Source organism: Triticum dicoccoides, chromosome 4A (genome assembly GCF_002162155.2).
Source record: "Triticum dicoccoides isolate Atlit2015 ecotype Zavitan chromosome 4A, WEW_v2.0, whole genome shotgun sequence".
Taxonomy (NCBI): domain Eukaryota; kingdom Viridiplantae; phylum Streptophyta; class Magnoliopsida; order Poales; family Poaceae; genus Triticum; species Triticum dicoccoides.
The window spans coordinates 711,949,714-711,960,230 of NC_041386.1; positions in this window are offsets into that span (position 1 = coordinate 711,949,714).

A 10,517-nucleotide genomic window follows, 5' to 3' on the forward strand; every position below is an offset into this window, starting at 1 on the left:
GACCCTCCGACGCCAACTCCAACTCCATATATTGGCTTTCAGGAAAAAATCAGAGAGAAGAAATCATCGCGTTTTACGATACGAAGCCGCCGCCAAGCCCTAGCTAATCTCTCTCGGGAGGGCTGATCTGGAGTCCGTTCGGGGCTCCGGAGAGGGGGATTCATCATCGTCGTCATCATCAACCATCCTCCATCACCAATTTCATGATGCTCACCGCCGTGCGTGAGTAATTCCATCGTAGGCTTGTTGGACGGTGATGGGTTGGATGAGATTTATCATGTAATCGAGTTAGCTTTGTTAGGGTTTGATCCCTAGTATCCACTATGTTCTGAGATTGATGTTGCTATGACTTTGCTATGCTTAATGCTTGTCACTAGGGCCCGAGTGCCATGATTTCAGATCTAAACCTATTATGTTTTCATGAATATATGTGAGTTCTTGATCCTATCTTGCAAGTCTATAGTCACCTACTATGTGTTATGATCCGGCAACCCCGAAGTGACAATAATCGGGACCACTCCCGGTGATGACCATAGTTTGAGGAGTTCATGTATTCACTATGTGTTAATGCTTTGTTCCGGTTCTCTATTAAAAGGAGGACTTAATATCCCTTAGTTTCCAATAGGACCCCGCTGCCACGGGAGGGTAGGACAAAAGATGTCATGCAAGTTCTTTTCCATAAGCACGTATGACTATATTCAGAATACATGCCTACATTACATTGATGAATTGGAGCTAGTTCTGTGTCACCCTATGTTATGACTGTTACATGACGAACCACATCCGGCATAATTATCCTTCACTAATCCGGTGCCTACGAGTTTTCCATATACTGGTTCTCGCTTATTTACGTTTCCATTGCTACTGTTACAATCACTACAAAATACCAAAAACATTACTTTTGTTGTCTTTACTTTTTTTACCGTTACCACCACTATCATATTACTTTGCTACTAAACACTTTGCTGCAGATACTAAGTTTCCAGGTGTGGTTGAATTGACAACTCGGCTGCTAATACTTGAGAATATTCTTTGGCTCCCCTTGTGTCGAATCAATAAATTTGGGTTGAATACTCTACCCTAGAAAACTGTTGCGATCCCCTATACTTGTGGGTTATCAAGACCTTTTTCTGGCGCCGTTGTCGGGGAGCATAACTCTATTCTTTGAGTCACTTGGGATTTAGATCTGCTGGACACTATGAAGAATTTGAAAGACGCTAAGACAATAATTTATCCCTCAACTACGAGGGGAGGTAAGGAACTGCCATCTAGCTCTGTACTTGATTCACCTTCTGTTATGAGTAAGCTAGCGACACCTAAACCTGCTTCTTCTATTCGTTCCGATATGTCGCATGTTATTGATGATGCCACTTCTGCTATGCATGATACTTATGATGAAACTACTTCTATGCTTGATACTACTGTGCCCCTTGGTGAATTTCTAGATGAGCAAATTTCTAGGTCTAGAGAAAGAGAAATTATTTAATCTGAACACAATGATGAAAGTGATGATGAAGATATGCCTGCTATTCCTGAGGGTTATCTTTTTGATGCGGAATCTTCTGCAGCTATTTTTGCCTGCCAAGATAGATATGAACTTAAGAGGCTGCTAATTAAATGGAGTAAAGAATCTCTTAGAGATAGAATGAAACCCGACCCTGCTTTTGCCACTTCACCTATGTGTGTTCCCGATAAGGATTATTATGGATTTTCTGTTGATCCAGATATAATCACTTTGGTTGAATCTGATCCTTTTTATGGCTATGAATCCGAAACTGTTGTGGCACATCTTACTAAGTTAAATGATATAGCCGCCCTGTTTACTAATGATGAGAGATCGCGCTACTTTTATATACTCAAAATATTTCCGTTCTCATTAAAGGGTGATGCTAAGATATGGTTTAATTCTCTTGATCCTGGTTGTGTGCGTAGTCCCCAGGATATGATTTATTACTTCTTTGCTAAATATTTCCCTGCTCATAAGAAACAAGCTGCCTTGAGGGAAATATACAACTTCGTGCAAATTAAAGAAGAGAGTCTCCCACAAGCTTGGTGGAGGCTTCTCAAGTTACTTAATGCTTTGCATGATCATCCTCTTAAGAAACCTGAAATACTTGATATCTTTTATAATGGACTAACCGATGCTTCAAGAGATTACCTGGATAGTTGTGCTGGTTCTCTTTTCAGGGAAAGAACACCGGATGAAGCTGAAATTCTATTGAATAATATGTTGACAAATGAAAATAATTGGGCACCTCCTGAGCCAGCTCCAGAGCCAATTACTGAGCCTATTCCTAAACCAACTCCGAAGAAGAGGGGTGTTCTATTTCTCAGTCCCGAAGATATGCAAGAGGCAAAGAAATCTATGAAAGAAAAAGGTATTAAAGCTGAAGATGTTAAGAATTTACCTCCTATTGAAGAAATACACGGTCTTAATTTACCGCCTGTTGAAGAAGTATATGACCTCAATTCTTTATTCACTGAAGAACCTCCTGATCCCGATATCCCGACACAGGTAGTAAAGGTAAATTCTCTCTATAGATATGATAAAGCTGAAGTCCCTCCTACTAAAATTGCTAGTCAGTGCTTGGATGAGTTTGATAATTTTATGTTTAAGCAAGATGACTTTAATGCTTATTTTAGTAGACAATTAAAACAAGATGCTTATACGATTAAACGCTTGGGTGATTATATGGCTAATATTAGAGGTGAACTTAAACTTGTTAGCAAACATGCTTCTATGGTTACCACTCAAGTAGAACAAGTACTTAAGGCTCAAAAATAAGTGCTTGATGAAATAAATAGTAAGAAAAATGATTATGATGTTAGAGTGGCTACTAGAACTGGTAGAATGACTCAGGAACCTTTGTATCCTAAAGGCCACCCTAAGAGAATCGAGCAAGATTCTCAGAGGAATAATATCGAGTACCTAGTTCTTCTAAAAGGAAGAAAAAGAAAAATGGTAGGACTTTGCAAACTTCTAGTGAACCTATTGCTGAACCACCTGAGAATCCAAATGATATCTCTATGTCTGATGCTGAAACACAATCTGGTAATGAACATGAACCCACTGAAAATGTTAATGATGATGTTCATGATGATGCTCAACCTAGTAATGATAATGATGCAGAAGTTGAACCTGCTGCAACGCTGTCAGAACCCCGACTCGATGTCACATCGATCTAGCCGGTAACACCTCATATCACTTTGCGGCCTCACGCACGGTATCCCACGGGTGTCGCCTTACCTTTGCCCGGGACCGTTTGCGCCTTTTGGCTCACGTATATGATAGTGTCGCTAGCATCCATATGATAAGGAGCCCGGGCTGACATGACTAGTCGTACACCCAAAGTGGCACAGACTTACAGGGACAGGCATTCATGACCCAGCTTCGAACGTGTCGGTCATCAGCAAGTGGGTCCGGGCTGTAGCACTGGGCTAGCAGGACTCCGGTAAACCGGGCTGTAGCGGGCTAACAGGACTCCGGTACTCAAAGCGTGACATTTCCCCGAAGGGACAGACACAGGAACGAAGAAGGACACATGCCGGCCAGCCTAAGTGTTCCAGAGCAGTAGCAAGCTACCATGGCTCAGCGGTAACACTAGGAGACATTTCCCGGTAAGAGAGGCTACTAAAGATAAACAACTAGATAGTCAGATCCCACACATACCAAGCATTTCAATAACATACACACAATATGCTCGATATGTGCAATACAACATGGCATCACAAAATGACTCTACGACTCAAGTAGTTTATTCAATAGGCTCCGAGGAGCGAGACATTACAAACATGGGTCTCATGACCCAACAATCAGAGCAAACAAGTCAAGGCACAAGCGGAAGCTATCATGTCTGAGTACAGACATCTATAAATGAAAAAGGCTGAGAAGCCTGACCATCTACCAGATCCTGCTGAGGGCACAAGATCGTAGCTGAGGTAACAAGCTAAACGTCGAAGTCCACATGGAACTACTAGTGAGACCGAAGTCTCTCTGCAAAAACATAAAATAGGCAAACGTGAGTACAAATGTACCCAGCAAGACTTACATCAGAACTATCTACATATGCATCATTATCAACAAAGGGGATGGTGGAGTTTGACTGCAGCGAGCCAGCTTTGACTCGGTGGCTATCCTGAACTACGACTGCAAGTAACTCTTTGAGGTGGCGCACACGAGTCCACATATTCACCAACCAATACACCACTATGGATCCGCTCCCGTCTCCCTACGAGAACGCCATCCATAGCACTCACGCTTATCTTGCGTATTTTAGAGTATCCACTTTCACTTGTCTATGAACTATGCAATGGGGTCCAAGTTTCCATATCCGAGGAATCCGGCTATTCGAATAGATGATGATAACCCTGCAGGGGTGTACTTCTTCACACATGCTCTCGCCACTTACCGCCCTGTACACGTCATGTACCTCGGCAACCTTCAAGCGGAAGCCGGGCGAGGGAGTCGGCCACGACCTGACTAACCGAACAAGTCTCTAGTCCAGGTTTATCGCCTATTCGGGTTCCATCCGCAAGGAGATCCGGCCGGGGTGTCTCTTACGGCCCCAAACGATGTGTGCAGGGTTCCCAAGCCCACCAACCGGGTGCCACTTGGTACACCGTGCCACTGTGCCTAGTCTGTCCCAAGCCCACCTGTACCGGGTGCCACTTGGTAGACTACTAACACTGCCTACAAACACCAGAAACTAGTTGCAACTCCTGGACAGAGATCAAGTTGATTAATAAGTCGAGAGGGCTTGGAGCGCCCGGAGCCCAATGTGTGGTAGTAACTGATCATGGATCACAAACACAGAACTCAGTTCCTGAGGACGGCTGCAATGAGACAACCCACCATGTACTCCTACATGGCCTCTCACCGCTACCTTTACCAAATCGTGTTCACACACTTAGCTCACACACAGTAGGACATGTTCACACGCCTCTGATTCATCCCCGATGAATCAGACCTGACTCAACTCTAAGCAGTAGCAGGCATGACAAACAAGCATGAATGAGTAGGCACATCAGGGCTCAAACAACTCCTACTCATGCTAGTGGGTTTCATCTATTTACTGTGGCAATGACAGGTCATGCAAAGGATAAAGGGTTCAGCTACCGCAGCAAGTATCAAATATGTCGTTGTTGTCCTAATGCACTAAAAGAGAGCAGGAGCGAGAGAGTGGGATTTTATCGGAATGAACAAGGGGGTTTTGCTTTCCTGGCACTTCTGAAGATAACATTGAGTCTTCATCAGTGTCAACGATCACATCATCGGTATCACGTCTATCGAGAGGGGACAAATACCGGCAAATACAGAAAACACGATCAATGCAATGCACAATATGATGCATGCTATGACATGGCAATATGAATGTGTTTTGGGCTAATGCACCTAAAACCAGATTAAATGAAGTTGGTTTGAATCTAAAATTCAAATTCAAACTCCATATATGATTAATTAAATGCCCTTTATATGATTTGTGCTAAACAGTAGTGATAAGTTGTTCTAACATGCATGAAAATGGTATAGATGGATTCCTTGAATTTTTCTGATAATTTTTCATATATAATTTATTTAATTTGGAGTTACGGTTGAATTTCTATGATTTTTAGAAGTTTTTACAATTTCCTGAATTATAATAAATCCAGAAAATGGTTTATTGCGTCAGCCCCACGTCACAGTGACGTCAGCAGGGTCAACTGGGCTGGCTCGGTCAAACCTGACATGTGGGGTCCACACGTCAGTGACACAGGAGCTAATCCCGGTCAAACCCAGCGCTGACTGGGGTTTGACCAGGGGTGGGGCCCGCTGTCAGTGGCCTAGGGGGTTGGTTAGTGTGGGGGGGGTTAGCCGCTAATGATGCCCACGTCATCATCGCCGGACTTACGCCGGCGGCGACCAAAATGGCGGCGGCAACGCGCCGAACTTGCGCTAAAGGCGACGGAGGCGGCGGCTGAGGGCACCAGGGCATAGCCCTCGCTCTTGCGCATCCAGAGAGCCAAATGGGAGGGGTTGGGGTGGTTCGAGCTCGCCGGGGTCGAGCTCGTGGCGGCGGCCGGCGTTCGGGAGCAGCCGAGTATGGTGCTAGAGGGCACGGGAGGCGGAGCTACTGGTAGCTGCAGGTTCGTGGAGGCGCGCTGAGCACACTGGTGTACTCGGGTGAGAGCTCCAGTGGCTGCCGTGACGGCGGCGACGAGGTCAGCGGCGGCCGGAGATCGGGCCAGCACGGCGCAGTGGCTGCAGCGCGTTAGCCAGAGAGCAGAGGAGCGCGTCGGGACCCTGGGGACCTGGGGAGCACGCGGGAGCTACTGGAGCGAGCGGAAGAGCGCCGGGACGCGAGGTTCACCGGCAATGGCGATGGCCGGAGCTCGGTGCTTGCGGGGAAGGCGGCTACGGCACGGGAACGAGCAGAAAAGGAGGGGGAAAACGAAGAAGATCTTACGGCGGTCCTGGAGATCAGCACGGGAGGCTCGGGGACGGCCTGGCTGCAGCCAATCGACGACGGAGAGGTCCGGCGACCGGCGGTGAAGAAGATGGCGATTGCGTTGCTTCGGTGCCTCCGGGCTCGCGAGTTTCACCGGAGAGGAGCCGCTCGAGGTAGCAGAGGCGATGGACGACTCGAGGAGGCGAGGCGTGCGCGGTGGCTACAGATACGGTTGACGGCGGCGAGAGGCGTGCTCGGGGCTGCGAGAGAGAGGGCAGCAGGGGAGAGAGGAGCCGACAGGGAGGAAGTGAGAGGGGGTCGGGGGTGTCGTGGCGTCGCGAAAGGCGACCAGGGCGACGAGGGGGTAGCCAGGCAGGCAAGGAGGAGCTGGCGCGGCTCGCCTGCGCGTCGGCACGCAGCTGCTTCGGGGCGAGGGGAGGAAGACGACGGAGGGTAGCGGTGGCGGGCTGGGCCGGCTAGGTGGGGGAGCTGGGCCGGTCCTATTGGGCCACCAGGTAAGCGCCAGGTAAGATGCTTTGCTCTTTTTTTTATATATATTTGTTCTGTTTTCTTTATTTAATTCTTTTGCCACTGTTTGAATTAAAAATAATAATTCAAACAATGCCAAAGCTCCTCTGAATATTTTTATATTGCTAGATGGACTTTTCCAAAAGCTTATAAAATATTTCAGGGGTATTTGAAATTATATTCTAGTTATATGAATATAATTCAGATTCAAATAGCTAATGATTTAAATTCAAAGTCCCAAAAAAAATCCTTTTAAAATGTTCATTATTTTTGGTTTGCAATCAAAACCCTTGCCAAAAATATTAAACATCTAAGAGGAGCATTTTGGAACAATGAATGAGATTTTAGGGTTTTTGCCCTTCTTTATTTAGGGTTTTGAGGCTTCTGACTTCCTCAGTTCAAGTTTTAAAAATTTAAACATGATGCACAGATGGAAGCAAGCACAGGACAGGTCAGAGCTAGGGATGTGACAACTCACCCCCACTAAACAAGAATCTCGTCTCGAGATTCAAGCGTAGGGTAAGGTGAAGGGTAACGCAGACTAGTATAATCTTCACGATCCCGGTTGCACTTCAGTTGAACGTTGATTCGATCACCATCATTGTCTTCGAGTCTTGCTCTGAGAAATCCTGCCAACATGACATGGAGGGAAGAAGGAGACTCTAGAAGGGTCGATCTTCTCGAAGATCGAACAACTCACGGAATGAGACATAGGACCATCTCTCGGGTTGAGACACGAGATACACATCAAGAGGGGTGGAGAGGAACGGATGACGAAGGTTCACTAGGTGGACAACGATTCCACACCTAAGAAGGTGGTGAACGGTTGTCAATGTAGCGAGGAGTTGAGTTGCCATGATACCACAACGAGACACCTGGAGGAGGGTGATTCGTAGATTATTATCTTAAGTGGCAAAAAGAATTACCTTTGATATAGAGATCATTGAAACTCTCTATATCAGCCTAAGGCAAATCACAGCGATCGATTGGCGGGGGTCGGTAGAATGGCATACTCGGACTTGGATGATGTGGATTACCTTGTTGAAGACAACGTAATGAATGAATTTGCTTACCACCGGAAATGGAAGAGACCCATGGTAGAATGGCACATTGACGGTGCAAGCTAGGAACAAAATGCAAATGCTGGGAATGATTCTGGTAACTGGGGAAGAACCCAACAACAGAGAGTGAATTCACTGTTTGAAAAGATCATAGCATTGCCGAGGAAACTGAGAGCAATCCCAGTTAGAGATGATAACACGTAGCGCTTGTGCGTGCTCTCAAGAACTTGAGCATTTCCATATTCATCAAGGTTTTACCAACATCCGTGTCAAGGATCCTGGCAACACAACTTATTACCATGAGGAATAGCGATGGACGATGCAGATGCAAAGGAGGATAATACTATCTCAGATTTCACCTTAGCGAGCCAAGGAACAAAATCTGGACGATCGACCGAGAGACATTTAGCACTCCGCTTCTAATGTTCTCCTTGATGTGCTAGCGTATCCCATTCATAGATATGGTTTGATAACTAGAACATCAAGTAAAAGGTCGGACTTCGGGAACACCAAAAATCCATAGGGGTAACTAGGGAGTAAACCCTACAAAATCCCTATGAGGAGGTGGCCAACTTCATCAATCAAGATATTATAATAACAGGTCTTCCGGCTGGGTGTGTTGGCCACGACATCCACTTTACCGGTTACCGCGCGACCAATATTATAATTCTTGGGAAATATTCCAACCATCATATCTGCCTGAGATTCAGATCTGGTTGGTGTCAGGATATTCCAGACTCATCGAGTCCAGGAAGAAAAAAATGAAAGTTTGCAACACAAATCGACGAGATGACGTTGCGGGATTCTCGGAAAATGAACTACGATAGCAAGCTCCAAAACATGAGCTGGTTCTGCTACAAACATGTGAACACATTGTCCCAGACAAGCATGCCCACATGGTAGTCTTACAATAAAACACTACCGAGTTCTGGTTGGAAGTCATCATCGAGGATATCGAAGTCTTTACGCAAGTCCATGGATTAGATCCCAAGCATAGACTTCTTTTCCGTGAACAAGTCAATCAGTGGCTTGGTGTGCTAGGGATACATATAGATTGAAGGTTGCAAGTCTTCAAACCACAGCATTCTTCGCACGTGTGCATGACTGATTTGGAATGATTCCAAAGAAAGCAACATTGACTTTCTCGAATCCACGGCGGCAACTTGCATCAGATGCACATGAATTAAAGGAAGTCACTACCTTCATCCAAACATATGCTTCATGAGCTAGCATGAACAAATGCTTTTAAAAGTTTCCAACACTAGCTTAATGTTCAGCAATATTATGGAGAAGACAAGGATGTTGTCAATGGGCACAACAACAATTCATCTGGGTTTCCTTTTAAAAGGAATTCCATAGTTAAGTGAACAAGTGATAGCATTGGTCAGACCAAAGATGTAATGGTGTATGCTCGAGGGATCAACCACGAATAAGACAACATTACGAGCATCGTTGGTACTGATTTGATTTGACGATAGCCCACACTCAAATCAAAGGATTGATAAGACAATAGGTCCAGCAACTGATCACAAGGACCAATCGATGAAGATATCATCTTTCTTCAACACACACACACACACAAAAAGATATCCCTTAACATGAACTAAGTTAGGCAAGCTTTTATCTTCCAACCCTCCAAGTTGTCGTTTAGCTTAACCAACTAGCTCAGGGATATCTAACACCGATTCTTGGAGAGAGGGTGGTTCACAAGAAACCAACTTGATCACGAACTCAACACAGCGGTCAGGTGACAACCCGGTAACACTTCCGAGAAGACATTTAGAAAATCACGAACCACCGGTATGTTACTAAGCTCGAGAACAATCTTGCTTTTGAGGGCAAGACGATATGATCAAATGGGTGAGGACCTGACAAGATCCTAACTCATCAATCGAAGGGTGCACCAAAATAAGGACTAGGTAGCACGATCAGTCTTAGAATGATGATTCAATAACCAACACACTAAGAATGAATTTATTGTCCTTTAACTACCCAGCAACGAGGTTGCTAGGCGTATTGATTTCACACATCACAATTCATTTGTCGGTATTCCGGTTGTATCAACACGAAGACCGAGGAATGACTAATGATGGCAAGAAGTATCACTATGTCAAGAATTCACAAAATGTGGTGCAATTCTCATGAAATTCCTGTCATAAAGAAGGTAATACTTCAGGGTAGAGCAGACCAGAAGCTAGATTGGCATTTTGATCTGCGGAGCACAACTTCTTTGACCCAATCCTGGATATGGAAGAGGTACTGGAGTTTGTTTCTCCTAGTCATTCTGCGATAGAATGGCTTGACGGACCACAAGAGTAATAGGCATCGATAGACGAACGCACACATACTCTTGACAATCAATTGATAGACGAGGGTCAGAATGCAACTAAAGAGAGACAACTCAAAAGAACATATAACTTTCTGGGTTGTGGATACATGGGTTGGTATGCCGAACAAAGTTCAACATAATTCTTCCGGATAACCCATGCAGAAAGGTTGAGCT